The sequence below is a fragment of the Mirounga angustirostris genome, unplaced genomic scaffold (assembly GCF_029215605.1).
Source record: "Mirounga angustirostris isolate CCGP_5_RB_7025 unplaced genomic scaffold, mMirAng1.0.hap1 SCAF_12, whole genome shotgun sequence".
NCBI lineage: Eukaryota > Metazoa > Chordata > Mammalia > Carnivora > Phocidae > Mirounga > Mirounga angustirostris.
The window spans coordinates 64,025,491-64,044,081 of NW_026991720.1; positions in this window are offsets into that span (position 1 = coordinate 64,025,491).

The window sequence follows — 18,591 nt, forward strand, 5'->3', positions numbered from 1 at the left end:
ATAGTAAAATTGTGTCTTTTTAGCAAGAGAAGTCAGTTTAAAATCATTTCTTTCTATTAAAATAGGTTCCAATCCAAGGAAAAGTCATTTTCTGTGCAAGGAAAAGCTGGTCTTGCTGGAACTTTTAAAATAGTGTTCAGTAATGCACCGTTCCACGGGAATATAGCTGGTACTCTGAGAGGGAATCTGAGGTTCAAAAGACCATTTCCGCCAAGCGTAGTTACTCATTTTCCATCTACTGCAAGTATTGGTTGCTGAAAACTCACAGCTCAATCATTCTTCAGGAACTGGCTTCCACTGAAAAGGCATGGTTTGCTTAAAATTACATTTTGTGCCCAGGGGAAGCCTGCATCCCATAACTGGTCAATATGGAAGCCCCATGGTCCCTTAGATTGGGAACACTTACTCAATTGAGGAAAACTCTGAAAGGACATTCCAGATACAAAGCTCCTCAAGGAACTGGCTGGGGTCATTGTTGTATCTGCCACGTAGTTCAACTTCTTCCTCTGCTCCATCTTTATTTTTTTTTTTTACTCCGATAGAAGTATCTGGAGAGGCTCAGGATAACTTTGCTAACATACTGTGATGAGATATGCTGACATGAAAACCCTAATTTAGGTATATCTAAATTAGTAGACATTAGGAACCAGAGAAATTCCCCATTAAAAAGGAGAATTACAGACCGATATCCCTGATGAACACGGATACAAAAATTCTCACCAAAATACTAGCCAATAGGATCCAACAGTACATTAAAAGGATTATTCACCACGACCAAGTGGGATTTATCCCTGGGCTGCAAGGTTGGTTCAACATCCGCAAATCAATCAATGTGATACGATACATTAACAAAAGAAAGAACTAGAACCATATGATCCTCTCAATAGATGCAGAAAAAGCATTTGACAAAGTACAGCATCCTTTCTTGATCAAAACTCTTCAGAGTATAGGGATAGAGGGTACATACCTTAATAAAAGCCATCTATGAAAAACCCACAGTGAATATCATTCTCAATTGGGAAAAACTGAGAGCTTTCCCCCTAAGGTCAGGAACGCGGCAGGGATGTCCACTATCACCACTGCTATTCAACATAGTACTAGAAGTCCTAGCCACAGCAATCAGACAACAAAAAGAAATCAAAGGCATCCAAATCATCAAAGAAGAAGTCAAACTCTCACTCTTTGCAGATGATATGATACTTTATGTGGAAAACCCCAAAGACTCCACCCCAAAGCTGCTAGAACTCATACAGGAATTCAGCAAAGTGGCAGGATATAAAATCAATGCACAGAAGTCAGTGGCATTCCTATACACCAACAACAAGACAGAAGAAAGAGAAATTAAGGAGTTGATCCCATTTACAATTGCACCCAAAACCATAAGATACCTAGGAATAAATCTAACCAAAGAGGCAAAGGATCTGTACTCAGAAAACTATAAAATACTCATGAAAGAAATTGAGGAAGACACAAAGAAATGGAAAAACGTTCCATGCTCATGGATTGCAAGAACAAATATTGTGAAGATGTCAATGCTACCTAGAGCAATCTACACATTCAATGCAATCCCCATCAAAATACCATCCACTTTTTTCAAAGAAATGGAACAAATAATCCTAAAATTTGTATGGAACCAGAAAAGACCCCGCATAGCCAAAGGAATGTTGAAAAAGAAAAGCAAAGCTGGTGGCATCACAATTCCAGACTTCCAGCTCTATTACAAAGCTGTCATCATCAAGACAGCATGGTACTGGCACAAGAACAGACACATAGATCAATGGAACAGAATAGAGAGCCCAGAAATGGACCCTCAACCCTATGGTCAACTAATCTTTGACAAAGCAGGAAAGAATGTCCAATGGAAAAAAGACAGTCTCTTCAACAAATGGTGTTGGGAAAATTGGATAACCACATGCAGAAGAATGAAACTGGACCATTTCCTTACACCACACACAAAAATAGACTCAAAATGGTTGAAAGACCTCAATGTGAGACAGGAGTCCATCAAAATCCTAAAGGAGAAGCCAGGCAGCAACCTCTTTGACCTCAGCCGAAGCAACTTCTTCCTAGAAACATCGCCAAAGGCAAGGGAAGCAAGGGCAAAAATGAACTATTGGGACTTCATCAAGATAAAAAGCTTTTGCAAAGCAAAGGAAACAGTCACAAAACTAAAAGACAACCGACAGAATGGGAGAAGATATTTGCAAATGACATATCAGATAAAGGACTAGTATCCAAAATCTATAAAGAACTCATCAGACTCAACACCCAAAGAACAAATAATCCAACAAGAAATGGGCAGAAGACATGAACAGAAATTTTCCCAAAGAAGACATCCAAATGGCCAACAGACACATGAAAAAGTGCTCAATATCGCTCGGCATCAGGGAAATCCAAATCAAAACCTCAATGAGATACCACCTCACACCAGTCAGAATGACTAAAATTAACAAGTCAGGAAACGACAGATGTTGGCGGGGATGTGGAGAAAGGGGAACCCTCCTACACTGTTGGTGGGAATGCAAGCTGGTGCAGCCACTCTGGAAAACAGTATGGAGGTTCCTCAAAAAGTTGAAAATAGAGCTACCATATGATCCAGCAATTGCACTACTGGGTATTTACCCCAAAGATACAAAAGTAGGGATCCAAAAGGGTACATGCACCCCGATGTTTATAGCAGCAATGTCCACAATAGCCAAACTGTGGAAAGAGCCAAGATGTCCATCGACAGATGAATGGATAAAGAAGAGGTGGTATATATATACAATGGAATATTATGCAGCCATCAAAAGGAATGAGATCTTGCCATTTGCAACGACGTGGATAGAACTGGAAGGTATTATGCTGAGCGAAATGAGTCAAACAGAGAAAGACATGTATCATATGACCTCACTGATATGAGGAATTCTTAATCGCAGGAAACAAACTGAGGGTTGCTGGAGTGGGTGGTGGGGTGGGAGGGATGGGGTGACTGGGTGATAGACACTGGGGAGTGTATGTGCTCTGGTAAGTGCTGTGAATTGTGCAAGACTGTTGAATCTCAGATCTGTACCTCTGAAACAAATAATGCAATATATGTTAAGAAAAAAAAAAAGAAAAAGAAGAAGAAGAAGATAGCGGGAGGGGAAGAATGAAGTGGGGGAAATCAGAGGGGTAGACGAACCATGAGAGACGATGGACTCTGAAAAACAAACTGAGGGTTCTAGAGGGGAGGGGGTTGGGAGGATGGGTTAGCCTGGTGATGGGTATTGAGGAGGGCACATTCTGCATGGAGCACTGGGTGTTATGCACAAACAATGAATCATGGAACACTACATCTAAAACTAATGATGCAATGTATGGGGATAATATAAGAATAAAAAAATTAAAAAAAATAATGTTTGATCTATGTACCAAGACAATTTTATAAGTAAAGACTTTTTAACAAAAAGTGTTTAAAAACGATATCCAAATGGAACAAAGAGAATCTTAACATAATTAGCTCAATCAAAGTACTAAAATGTAAAAGCTAAATTTATATAACCTTTGGTATAAACATAGAAAAGGATTTCGTGATTGCAGGGTAGTCAAGTGTTTTTTAAACAAAAGATAAAAATCACTAACAATAAAATTAAAACCTAACACTAATTTGTATTCTATCAAAATTAAACATTTTTGTTTATCAAAATACCATTTAGAAAATTATATATTTGATATATAATATATGTAATTACATATCTGGTATATCTAATATATTATATTATATAGCATAAAATTATCTCTAGACATATTTCTGAAAAAGTATTTACATTCAGAACATTTAAGCAACTCCTACAAATCAATAATAAAAGACAATATAGGCATTTAATAATGGCATGACATTTGTATAGACACTTCAAAACAAAGTGGGGAAAAGGCAATGATCATACAACAATTTTATCAGCATCTTTAGTCCTCAAAATTAAAACAACATTGAGAGAATGTTTCATTCACCAGAATTAACAAAATAATGGAAAAAAATTGACACTATCAAATTTTGGTGAAGATGTGGAACAACTGGACTTGTTATAATTTGTGAGTAGAAATGCAAGATGATACAAGCATTTTGGAAAGCTGTTTGATAGATAAAACTAAACATAGACCTACAATGTGGCCCAGCAATTCCACATCTCTGTATTCACCTACAAGCTGGAAACAAACTAAATGCCCATCAATAGGAGAATGTCGTATTCATCATACAATGAGTTACAGTTCAGCAGTGAAAGATAGAAACTACTAATAATACACAAAATAACATTAATGAAGTTCATGAACATCATGTTGAGCAAAAGAGCAAGACAGAAAAGAACACATACTGTTTCTTTATATATATATATATATACAAGAACAGACAAAACTATGCCATGACAACAGAAAGGCAAATGTGGTTGTTTTCTGAAGGTGGGGCATTGACTGGAAAATCCCCAGGGATTTTTGGTTGTAGAAATGGTATATATTTTTTTCTAGGATGGTGGTTACTCAGATGTGTAAAAGGTCATAATTTCTCAAACCAGACACATTAGATTTGTGTTCTTTATATACAGATCGTACTTCAATGAGTAAATATACACAAAACTAAGGACAAAGTTTTATAGGCAGAATGGAGAGGGAACAAGAAAGTTGGACTAGGTTAGGTTAGGTTATTACAAGTTATTGTATAAAGTTAGTCTATTACAAGATTACTTTCCTTTGGGGGTTGGCAGAGATCTATCAGGCAGATTACCTAACTAGTGCTTCATCAGGCAATTCCTGATTGAATAGCTTAAAGTCTCCATTTCTGGGAGAGCCAAAACTGTAATTAAATTAAGTCTCAGTTTGAGGACACAGGGCTTACTATAAGTGACTCCATTCTGGGCTTATTGTCTTCGTTCTTTTTTACAGTATTTAAAAACTGGTAGTCTTAATTTTGATACCTACAAAGTAATTAGAACACATCCTAAACAATCAATTTGCAATAATCTAGATGAACACAACGTACTGGGTAGAAAAGTAGCTTGGCTTTGTGAAAAGTAAACCATGCCAGACAAATCTGGTCTTTCTATAATTAACTGATCACAGAGATAAGTAACCAGCCACAGAACTTAACATTTTTTTTTTTTAAGATTTTATTTTCTGACAGAGAGAGACACAGTGAGAGAGGGAACACAAGCAGGGGGAGAGGGAGAGGGAGAAGCAGGCTTCCTGCTGAGCAGGGAGCCTGATGCGGGGCTCAATCCCAGGACCCTGGGATCATGACCTAAGCCGAAGGCAGACGTTTAAAGAACTTAACATGTCTGTGTAAGTGCATATTTAATAAAGTACACTTACAGGGTTGTTATTAGAAAGTTGGTAGAAGATGTGTACTAATGGTGATGGGCATATTAACTGGTGTCTTAACATGTTTTCTTTCCATTCTATTATTAGCACCAATCAATGACATTGAGCAACTTTTTAAAAAACATGATTAAAATATTAGGGATTATGAATGACAGTAGATGTGCAATGGCCTGAGATTAGCAGTGGGAACAAACAGACAAAAATGCTAACCCTTTTTTAACTTCTAAACTCCTGAATCAGAGAAAGCATTTGGAAAAAATAGTCTTTACTTGAGATAAATGAAGGAGAAGTGATGCTGTTGGGGAAAGATAGGTTTCTGTTAGAGAGGCAGAAGTCTAATATCCAAGTGACCTAATATGCCATATAAAGGAGATACATCCCAGACACCACCAGATCCTGTTGAGAAGAGGGGTGGAGGGGTGATGGGGTGGTGATTGTTGAGGGGTAAAACTATCAGACACGAATAGGAATAAAGGACAAGAGTAACCCACTGCTCTGAGAATCAGTTGTTTCATTAGTTTAGATTTAACCACTGTAAGAAATTCTAAGTTAAAGGTTTTTTGTTGTTTGTCTTTATCATGTGTCATCTCCCAAACTTTAATATCTATTAGTGTAAGAATCACCTTGTATGTTTCTAAAACTGGTAGGTTTCTTGATCTTACCTGAATTTTACTGCTTCAAAGCACCTGAAAATGTGGTGTTTAAAATCAGATTCCGTAGGCAGTTCCTAATAAACCAACATTAGTCTGTCATGGGGGAGTAATAGATTTCTGAAAATAAAGAGACAGGGCAGGTAAACATGCTAACTATAGCCAGACTTAGAAAAGGGACATTAGGGTGGCTGGGTGATAGACACTGGGGAGGGTATGTGCCACGGTGAGTGCTGTGAATTGTGTGAGACTGTTGCATCACAGACCTATACCTCTGAAACAAATAACACATTATATGTTAAAAAAGAAGAAGAAGGTCCTAAGAGGAAAGTATATAGCAATACAAGCCTTTCTCAAGAAACAAGAAAGGTCTCAAGTACACAACCTAACCCTACACCTAAAGGAGCTGGAGAAAGAACAGCAAATAAAGCCTAAACCCAGCAGGAGAAGAGAAATCATAAAGATCAGAGCAGAAATCAATGAAATAGAAACTAAAAGAACAGTAGAACAGATCAACGAAACTAGGAGCTGGTTCTTTGAAAGAATTAACAAGATTGATAAACCCCTGGCCAGACTTATCAAAAAGAGAAGAGAAATGACCCAAATCAACAAAATCATGAATGAAAGAGGAGAGATCACAACCAACACCAAAGAAATACAAACAATTATAAGAACATATTATGAGCAACTCTATGCCAGCAAATTAGATAACCTGGAAGAGATGGATGCATTCCTAGAGATGTATCAACTACCAAAACTGAACCAGGATGAAATAGAAAACCTGAACAGACCTATAACCACTAAGGAAATTGAAGCAGTCATCAAAAATCTCCCAAAAAACAAAAGCCCAGGGCCAGATGGCTTCCCAGGGGAATTCTACCAAACATTTCAAGAAGAATTAATACCTATTCTTCTGAAACTGTTCCAAAAAATCGAAACGGAAGGAAAACTTCCAAACTCATTTTATGAGGCCAGCATTACCTTGATCCCCAAACCAGACAAAGACCCCATCAAAAAGGAGAATTACAGACCAATATCCCTGATGAACATGGATGCAAAAATTCTCACCAAATTACTAGCCAATAGGATCCAACAGTACATTAAAAGGATTATTCACCATGACCAAGTGGGATTTATCCCTGGGCTGCAAGGTTGGTTCAACATCCGCAAATCAATCAATGTGATACAGTACATTAACAAAGGAAAGAACAAGAATCATATGATCCTCTCAATAGATGCAGAAAAAGCTTTTGACAAAGTACAGCATCCTTTCTTGATCAAAACTCTTCAGAGTATAGGGATAGAGGGTACATACCTCAATATCATAAAAGCCATCTATGAAAAACCTACAGCAAATATTATTCTCAATGGGGAAAAACTGAGAGCTTTCCCCCTAAGGTCAGGAACGCGGCAGGGATGTCCACTATCACCACTGCTATTCAACATAGTATTGGAAGTCCTAGCCACAGCAATCAGACAACAAAAAGAAATCAAAGGCATCCAAATTGGCAAAGAAGAAGTCAAACTCTCACTCTTTGCAGATGATATGATACTTTATGTGGAAAACCCAAAAGACTCCACCCCAAAACTGCTAGAACTCATACAGGAATTCAGTAACGTGGCAGGATATAAAATCAATGCACAGAAGTCAGTGGCATTCCTATACACCAACAACAAGACAGAAGAAAGAGAAATTAAGGAGTCGATCCCATTTACAATTGCACCCAAAACCATAAGATACCTAGGAATAAATCTAACCAAAGAGACAAAGGATCTTTACTCAGAAAACTATAAAATACTCATGAAAGAAATTGAGGAAGACACAAAGAAATGGAAAAACGTTCCATGCTCATGGATTGCAAGAACAAATATTGTGAAGATGTCAATGCTACCTAGAGCAATCTACACATTCAATGCAATCCCCATCAAAATACCATCCACTTTTTTCAAAGAAATGGAACAAATAATCCTAAAATTTGTATGGAACCAGAAAAGACCCCGCATAGCCAGAGGAATATTGAAAAAGAAAAGCAAAGCCGGTGGCATCACAATTCCGGACTTCAAGCTCTATTACAAAGCTGTCATCATCAAGACAGCATGGTACTGGCACAAAAACAGACACATCGATCAATGGAACAGAATAGAGAGCCCAGAAATGGACCCTCAACTCTATGGTCAACTAATCTTCGACAAAGCAGGAAAGAATGTCCAATGGAACAAAGACAGTCTCTTCAACAAATGGTGTTGGGAAAATTGGATAGACACATGCAGAAGAATGAAACTGGACCACTTCCTTACACCACACACAAAAATAGACTCCAAATGGCTGAAAGACCTCAATGTGAGACAGGAGTCCATCAAAATCCTAAAGGAGAACACAGGCAACAACCTCTTTGACCTCAGCCGAAGCAACTTCTTCCTAGAAACATCGCCAAAGGCAAGGGAAGCAAGGGCAAAAATGAACTATTGGGACTTCATCAAGATAAAAAGCTTTTGCAAAGCAAAGGAAACAGTTAAGAAAACCAAAAGACAACCGACAGAATGGGAGAAGATATTTGCAAATGACATATCAGATAAAGGGCTAGTATCCAAAATCTATAAAGAACTCATCAAACTCAACACCCAAAGAACAAAGAATCCAATTAAGAAATGGGCAGAAGACATGAACAGACATTTTTCCAAAGAAGACATCCAAATGGCCAACAGACACATGAAAAAGTGCTCAATATCGCTCGGCATCAGGGAAATCCAAATCAAAACCTCAATGAGGTATCACCTCACACCAGTCAGAATGGCTAAAATTAACAAGTCAGGAAACGACAGATGTTGGCGGGGATGCGGAGAAAGGGGAACCCTCCTACACTGTTGGTGGGAATGCAAACTGGTGCAGCCACTCTGGAAAACTGTATGGAGGTTCCTCAAAAAGTTGAAAATAGAGCTACCATATGATCCAGCAATTGCACTACTGGGTATTTACCCCAAAGATACAAAAGTAGGGATCCGAAGGGGTACGTGCACCCCGATGTTTATAGCAGCAATGTCCACAATAGCCAAACTGTGGAAAGAGCCAAGATGTCCATCGACAGATGAATGGATAAAGAAGATGTGGTATATATATACAATGGAATATTATGCAGCCATCAAAAGGAATGAGATATTGCCATTTGCAACAACGTGGATGGAACTGGAGGGTATTATGTTGAGTGAAATAAGTCAAACAGAGAAAGACATGTATCATATGATCTCACTGATATGAGGAATTCTTAATCGCAGGAAACAAACTGAGTGTTGTTGGAGTGGGGGGTGGGGTGGGAGGGATGGGGTGACTGGGTGATAGACACTGGGGAGTGTATGTGCTCTGGTAAGCGCTGTGAATTGTGCAAGACTGTTGAATCTCAGATCTGTATCTCTGAAACAAATAATGCAATATATGTTAAGAAAAAAAAAAAAAAAAAAAAAGAAGAAGAAGAAGAAGAAGGTAGCAGGAGGGGAAGAATGAAGCGGGGGAAATCGGAGGGGTAGACGAACCATGAGAGACGATGGACTCTGAAAAACAAACAGGGTTCTAGAGGGGAGGGGGGTGGGAGGATGGGTTAGCCTGGTGGTGGGTATTTAGGAGGGCACATTCTGCATGGAGCACTGGGTGTTGTGCACAAACAATGAATCATGGAACACTTCATCTAAAACTAATGTTGTAATGTAAGGGGATTAACATAAGAATAAAAAAATTAAAAAAAAAAAAAAAAAAAGAAGAAGAAGAAGAAGAAGAAGAAGAAGAAGAAGAAGAAGAAGAAGAAGAAAGAGAAGAAGATAGCAGGAGGGGAAGAATGAAGGGGGAGAAATTGGAGGGGGAGATGAACCATGAGAGACTATGGACTCTGAGAAACCAACTGAGGGTTCTAGGGGGGAGGGGTGTGGGGGGATGGGTTAGCCTGGTGATGGGTATTAAAGAGGGCACGTATTGAATGGAGCATTGGGTGTTATACGCCAACAATGAATCATGGAACACTACATCAAAAACTAATGATGTAATGTATGGTGATTAACATAACATAATAAAAATAAATAAATAAATAATTTGTGTAAAAAAAAAAAGAAGAGGGGCATTATTTTGAATGCCATTATCTGTTAGCTCTCTAGTACACACCCAAATACAGTAAACTGTGACTTCAAGAATAGTGGAAAAGAGGAGAATGGATAACTAAATTGTGGTTTATTCAATTAATAGAATACCAAAGATTGATGAAAATGAAAGAAATGCCTCTACATACAACAACACAGATACGTCTTACAAATGTAATGATGAGTGAATAAAATGCACATAAAAGAGCACATGATGTATAATTTTGTTATATAAAACTATTTCAAAAAGGCAAAATTAACTTGTAGCATTTAAGGGTTTATGTTTATGTGATAAATCTAATAATGGAGAGCAAGAAATTGATTATCCTAAGTCAAGATAATGACTATATTTTGGGGAAGGTGGACAAATACAATGATCACGTTGTTACATGAAAGACCGGGGGTTTTGTCAACGTTCCAATTTTTTTCGCTTATTTGGTGATATATTGGTGTTCACTATGTGACAAAAAATACTTATCATTAAAAAAAAGAATAATGGAGAGATTTTCACAAGTCAAACACACTAGTGAGAATGTTGAACACAGTTTTAGCGACACTCTATTTTCAACAACAAGATGAAAAATCAGTCTAAAACCGAGACTTAAGTTGAAAATTGGAGCCTGCTATTGGATAAAAAAGGAATTTCCTTATATGATAACACATTGACTACATTCATTTTTATTCCCTTTTCCGCTATCAGATGTAGTGGCATACTAATGCTTATGTTTAAGATGTAGTATGGAAAAGAGTGGTGGTGGTATTCATATGCCTATTCCAATTATATCCATTTATCCATAATGGTGTATAGGATAAACTTATGACAAACCAAAAAAATTAAAATTAATAATTTTTTTTAAAAAAACTCTCCATAATATTCACCCATTTGAGAATATACTCATATAGGCATCTGTTTAAACATACCATGATTTTTCATGTCGATATATAAGATCCCAGGTGCTTCTGAAATTATGTGCTGAATTACAGGTGAAGGAAGAGCTGCCACCAAAGGAAAAAAAATAGGCTTGCACATTTATAGAACAGAAGCTGACATGAACCTTTTTGAAGGTTTGAAAATGTCCAGTAGACTTTTTAATTAAAAAATTGTGCTTGCCTTTGCACTTCTATGTTCCAAAAAGAACTAATACAGTTAAGAACTGAAATAGTGTAATCCACTCTTGGCAAGATTTACAACCAGTTTTTGAGATCCTAAAGGCTCAAATATTTTAGTCAAGCAGCATAGTGAAACTTTGAACACTGATCTCAGCTTTCAGATTTAGTTACTAGTAAGTGGAGCATGTCTGGGTCTAAGTAATTATCATACACGGATATCATTTACCTGGTATAACCTAAGTGCTATCAATAGAGGAAAGAATAAGAACAATTTGGGGCTCTGATTAGACACAAATGTCACTTCAACACAGATATTAACACAGGCACAAACATCAATTGCAGGTCCTGCCATTCAAGAATCACAGCTTGGATGTGCTAACAGGAATCTAGGGAACAAAGAGGAAACAAAGCTGTGAGTTTATATCAAGAAACACATGCTATGCAGATTGTGTTGTAGAGTGTCATGTGTACCTTTATTGGATTATCTAAAATGACACCAAAACTGTGCCCAATTGTAATCCCAGAAACTCAAAAGAAAAGAGCATTAGAAATGGAATTTGTCCTCTAGCACTAGAATGATACCTTATTGTGTTGCCTTTTTATTTGAGAAAGCAGAGATTCAAACTGTTTCAGGTTGTCTCCAGATCCTATTAACTAGTTTCCATGCTGCCTCTGAAGTAGACATTGATAGGTACTGACTTAACTAATTTAAAGAATAAGTAATACACACATGAATGTACTATTTGTAAAGAAGCTCAAAGTATCTGTTTATGGCAGGTGGCAATGAATTAGAAATTTATTGTTTGACCATTAACCCCAGTTTCTTCATAAAGATGAATTACTCTTGATATCTGAAAGAATAAAGGACATATGATACATAGGACAGAATTGTTGAAATAGTCTATTTTATATCATAGTGATAGATTATTTAGATCAGTTGCCTGTTTGTCAAGATAATTCAACTTCTGAGAGTTTATATGGAGAAATAAATTAAGAGATACCCAGTAAAATTTATTTATGTTCATTTTATTATTATTTATAATAGCAAACAAAATAAAATTGGAAACCATCCAAATGTCCATTTAAAGGATTATTTACAGAAATAAAATATAAATATGTTACCATTAGACTTATATTTTTGAAAAATTTTTAACATGGGAAAATTACTTTATCTTTAATAAACATATACCACATATTTGTGTCTTCTAGACAGAAGAACGTATAATATCAACTGCAGCCACAATTTGCAGAGCAAAACATATGCCCTTAATTACCTCTTAAATTCAAAAATTTGTCCACTGATAAGCTAAAAAGTTTTCCCTAAGTCAATACTTGGTATAACTAAAGAAGGACAATCTTTCAGCTCCTTTTGTGGATTAAGAGCTTGGTGGGGAACAGTGATTTCTTATTTGTTAAAATATTGCAAATGCCCACCTAGCAATGCCTTCAAGAATTTAATGAGGTTGGTATTCAGAGTCTATGATTTAAGCAGACAAAAACCAAGTTGACAATTTTATATACAATTTATTTAAAGAACAAAAAGGTATATCTTTAGCCTTTTGGCTTGTTCAAATGTTTGTGCGGCTAGTTAGTGTGAGATTTCACATAAAGAACTGTCAACACTCAATAGTAAGGATACAAATGATATAGATAGATGATAGATGACAAAAGACACTTTACAAAAGAGGACAGACACATGAATAATAAGCACAATGAAAAGAATATCAGTAGCCTTCAGGAAATGCAAATTAAAACCACAATTAACTACTATTACACATCTATTATCATGGGTGGGGGGGAAACCCTGAAAATACTAATACATGTGTAGGCAAGGTTCCAGAGTAAGCAGAACTCCTGCACAATGCTAGTAAGAATGAAAAATGGTACAGGTACTCTGGAGAATATTTTGGCATTTTCTTACAAAGTTAAAGGTTGACGTTCATACCAGATCACACTGAGATGAATGGAACAGCCATGGACTTGTAGCCTCTGTGATTGCACAAAGCTTCATGGTCAAAAAGGCAATATGTCTGTTTTACTGCTTTGCTGTTACCGTCTCAAAATTCTTAATTGTTTTATCATTGAACTTGAGTTTTGCCAGCGAAGTCCAATGGGACAGCGGCACAGGAGCAGAGGAGATATGCACCATATCTGTTCCTCCCACCACTCGTTGCTGACCCGTTCACAAGCAGCATTTATGATGTGCCCTGAGCACAGAATTCCAGTGCAGCACAACACATGCAAGTTCAGCGAGACTTAAAGCATATACAATGTGTGTCATGTCTATGAATGCATAAGCTGCAGGACTGAAAACCTGACAGACCATGCCTTCCATTAGAACCAGAACTTGCTTTGAAGGCAGACAGATGGCAACAACATTCTAAGAAACACAAATGTCCAAGAAACTCTATCCTTTCTTACTCACGTTACTTACTCACATTATCTAACCACTTAAGCTCAAAATGACAAAGGGGGAAAGAGACAAATAGAGTAACCCTTAGGTCCATTCCTTTTCTCAGTAAGCTAAAGGTATAGAGTGTTGTAAAATGTGTGCATTTCAAGAAGTGAAATGAAAACAGTTAAATTAGCTTTGCAGAGTGTTTCTACTGTTCAATTAAGACAAAATACTTATGCATATTTGAGCTATGGAATACAAATTGTGTAATTTCAGTGATTCCACATGCAAGTTAAATGCTCTTATATTTGCATTTAAAACTAGCATGGCACAATACAAAGATGAACAATAAAATTTATGTTAATAATTTATAATTATATGTTTTCTTTACTTAGAATATTAGTTAGCAAATAAAAAACACTGTAACAAGTAGAGAGGAAGCTCAGAAAAAAAACATTATATTTTAGTATTTTTAATAGCACCTTTCCCCTGCTTTTAGAGCAAGAGGCCCTGAATTTTCATTTTGCATTGAATCTCACAAGTTATATAGATAGTCCTAACCATGAGTTGTAACTATGATCTCCATTTCCATTTGACCAAGGATTTCTTACCAAACTACATTGAAAGATAATTTAGCCCCAGTGTCAAGAAAAATGACCCCATTAGTCATCCTGGCCTTTTAGTATGGAGAGGTAATATTCTGTCTACAAGAGATCTTTGTTTTATCTGAAATGCAGCTGCCACAATTCCTTCTACTGATTTCTAGAGTCAAAAACTTAAGCTGCTTCTCATTCTTCTGAGGCTCCAGTCCTGATTCTATGGTCCCATTTTCAGCCTGGGAGGTTCTATTGCCGTATCTCCCATTATCTCTTAAGGAGTAGGGTAAAGCAGGAAGTAGAGACACCAACCCTTTTTCTATGTTCAAGTTTCTCTCTTTACTTGTTCTTGGTAAAGAGTTTCTTTATGAATTTAACGTGCCACTCCTTTGCTCCTAATCTCTTTCAATCATCTTGCTTTAAGAGCAAAAGTATAATTACAGACTACTGAAGGACAATACTATGGTCAGCTCTTCATTTTTTACCTTTGCCATGAAGCAATTCCATCCTTCTAAATACTAGTCCATTTTCCTGGCAGCATTATTAACTACCAGGAAACTTTTTAAAAATACTTAGCAATTTTAGTGTCATTTACCATTCCACCCTGAAACTTACAGTGGGTAGGAGCAATGACAACATTCAATTAATTGCATCCAAGTAAAAGTGTTGCAAGATACAAAACATGGCTAGAAAGTAATGGGTTGAACCCATAGGTCATGTTTAAATATTTGTCATTACCTTGCACTAAAATAACCTGCTTAGGGAATTTAATATAGAACTTTCATTTGAATATGTTAAGTTTATGTGGTTAATATAGGAAAGTTAAGCATTTACTGAAGGCATTTTTAACCAAAATAGAAAGGTATATGAGGATGTTAGTGTTTATTTCAGTCTAAAACCTTCATAAAAGTAAGAATTTTGTGGTTATACAGCATTTCATTTTGCTATTACCTTGATGGTGGTGGTGGTGGTGGTGGTGGTGATGTGTGTGTGTGTCTTTCAAAGACTAACCACAATATTCCATGCTCAAAATTAATTACATTGTGTCCAAACAGAAAGTTTCATTAGAAAATTCTTGTATTAGGACTCCTGGGTGGCTCAGGTAGTTAAGCGTCTGCTGCCTTCAGCTCAAGTCATGATCCCAGGGTCCTGGGATTGAGTCCCACATCGGGCTCCTTGCTAAGTGGGAAATATGCTTCTCCCTCTGCCTGTCACTCCTGTTTGTGCTCTCTCTCTCTGATAAATAAATAAATAAAATCTTAAAAAAAAAAAGAAAATATTCGTATTTATCATCAAAAGGACCTATGACAACAATAATTGGAAAGTTAGTATAAGGAGTATGTAAGTATACAAGTAAGGAGGCTCAGATTAATGAGGAATCCACAAAAACTAACTTTATTCTAAAATAAAGTTAGCATATGGGAATTCTTAAATATCAGAAAACTGGAAAGAGAAAATGCATTTAAACATCATATTATGATGACCATATTATAAATTTTATGTTTTCACTAAATAATCATGTATCTAGTCTACAAGCCGTGGTGTTCTGATATTTAAGTCTTTCCAAGTACTCCAGTCTGTTTATTCTGCCTAAATCACTTTCTTGCTTGAAACTGGAGGGTCAGTAAAAAACATCAAGGGCATTGGACCAAATGTGAATTTGAATCTCTACAATGTCATTTTTTTTTTTGGTCATAGCTCACCAACATTTGCTTCTATCTTGGGGAGGAAATGAGTCCAAAAGATTCCAAAAAGGAAAACATTGAGAGAGTTCTCCTATAAAACAATTTGCCAACAATATCATTGTCTAGTGATGATACAATAATATAAGAATGACTAATAACTGACATTTGACAGGTTACTCAACTTCTCTGACTTCAATATGGAAATAGTTAAACCTACTTTGCAGGATAACTGTGAAGATTAAATTGTTTAATAAATATGACATTATGAATACAGTACCTATTACATAATAGTTTGAACATTTGATCCCTATTTTCATACACAGCCAAACCCATTTTCCTTAAACCGTATGTTCTCTATTTTTTTTCTTGTTGGTAATCTAACCATGATTTCTCTAATTTACATATTTTTTGATTCTTTTGTTCCAGATTATAATCATTCCAATGTTATTACATTTGAAACTAACCTTCAAATGCTTGTCTTTGAAACCTATTTGTGTGAGTGAAGTCAGATCATGTGTCTTAGGCTCAGTAAAAACATATATCTTAGCATCATTCATGAAGAAAATAAGTAATTAATACAATAATCATGAAGGATGCATGAATCACTACTGATGATTTTCCTTGTCTGCACAATAAAAAATGAATAAAAAATATATTTTTATTATGTGGCTGAAGGTAAGAAAAGAAAACATGTGACTATTGATCTTCAACAGAAAGAACCCTTCACGAAGTCACAGAGCAGTAGATTCATTAACTCCCAATATAATGAAACTATATTCATTGTATACAAATAGATAAACATATGGGAGGTAAGTGGTATAACACAAACATGAAAAAAAAAAGAAAGAAGAAGTATAAAGACAATAGAAAATGACAAAATAAAAGAGAGTATGTAGAAATTAAATATATGTTTTCCAGGCTACCATATAGTAATTTTATAGCATCTAAAAGCCACAATCTTCCTATCCACCTGCCTATATCCCATATATATATACACACACACAATAGATAATAACAAAAATATTGCTGATTTCAGTCATTTGGGAAGTGTTACATTTTCTATTTAAGATAAAACTTGAAAGGAATGTTGCAGGCTTGAAAGCATTCTTGAGTATATTATTTGCCTTTTAGCGTACCCTTGTGTTCACATGGCTACTAAAGCTTATAATGCAGTTTCTCAATGTAGAGTGTTATTAGAGAATGAAGTGTAGGGAATAAAAAACAAGAAGTCATTTATATAAAGTACTTTCTTGAAAGCTTTGTCCTTTTGCAATTTCATAGTTGTGGTGAAAGAAGGAGGACTCCTGTTTGCTGAAAGAGGTTCTTTGGCCACGTGATGTACCTACACTCTTTCCTTTTCAAGCCATTTCTGATTTTGACCTTAGTCTGAGCCAGCAATTTGGATCAGCTCCATTTAAAATGGGATCTGTTTACACTTCCTTGTTTTAATCAGCCTTAGAATGGAATTGGAATGAAATGTATAATCATTTGATGGTGCCAGTGTTTGCCAGTCTGTCCCACCAGCTTGAGTTCATCTAAGAGATGATTTTGAAGTAAAAAGGTTGCTCTGTTTACTAAGCAAACAGAGGGAGGTAAGTAGTTTTCCTGAGAATTGTAGTTGTGGTTTCTTCATAAGAGTTCACATATTGGAAAGAATCACTGACTGAACTCACCACAGCAATGTTCCAAGATTCATTTTTAATAAAGTTGTTGATCTCAAGAGTATAAGCTCCACTTTTGAGCAAAATGCAGAAACCAGCACAGGAGGTTAAAAAAGCTGTTCTGCTGTAATAGTGTAATTTGTTTCTTGGCCATTAAATGAGAATGCTGGGATTTTAATTCCACTATTTGGTTTCCAGCATCTACTATAATTAATTTTCTCTTATTTTGTTGCTATAGAACCAAACGGAAACTAATGATGTGGAACCCAACGTTGTCAAGGCAGTGATGAGCTTCATCTACGAGGTGGGGAGCTCCTCCGTCTGACAAAATGGCAGATGACTTGAGTGGTTTCTAACAATGCTGGGGTCCTGTGCCTTGTGGCAATGTTCTGCTTGAATTAGACCACCTGGGGACTGCAGTTCCAAACCAAAGCTGTTTTAAATCTTTCACTTGCTTGCTTCTGTACTCCTTTGTCAGCTTCATAACATATTAACTTATATGCACTTCCTTTATCTGACTTTTTAAAAATCATAAAGTGTGGGGCATTCTAATAAATGTTTCAGTATTTCCTGATGCCACTACATTGAAAGTTAATGAAGTGTTTTTAAAATCACTATAAAGTGAATTTTATAGAGGTGTATTCTAATTGATGAAAGATTAGGAACATTTTAAAAATGAATCTAAGATATTTAACAACAGGTCATTTAATTTCTCAGAAGGCATAGAAAGCATTAAGCCAAGATACTTATGTTGAGTAATTATTAATTGCAAGAAAGAGTATCTTGATTAGATGGAAATGAAAACAATTCAGAATGTGACTATGTCATCTTGGAGCTTATGAAAATCAGAGAAGGGAACTTTGGGCATTGGTGAATTAAGATACTTTCCCAAAGCTACTTATCATTGATAGTCAAGACAATATTTAATTCAAACTTATAAAGAAAAAAAAATGGCCCAATAAGAAGAGGATGTCAAGGTTTAACAATCTTTTTAGAACATCATTGGAAATTATAATGTGATATTAGGCAAGGTAACCC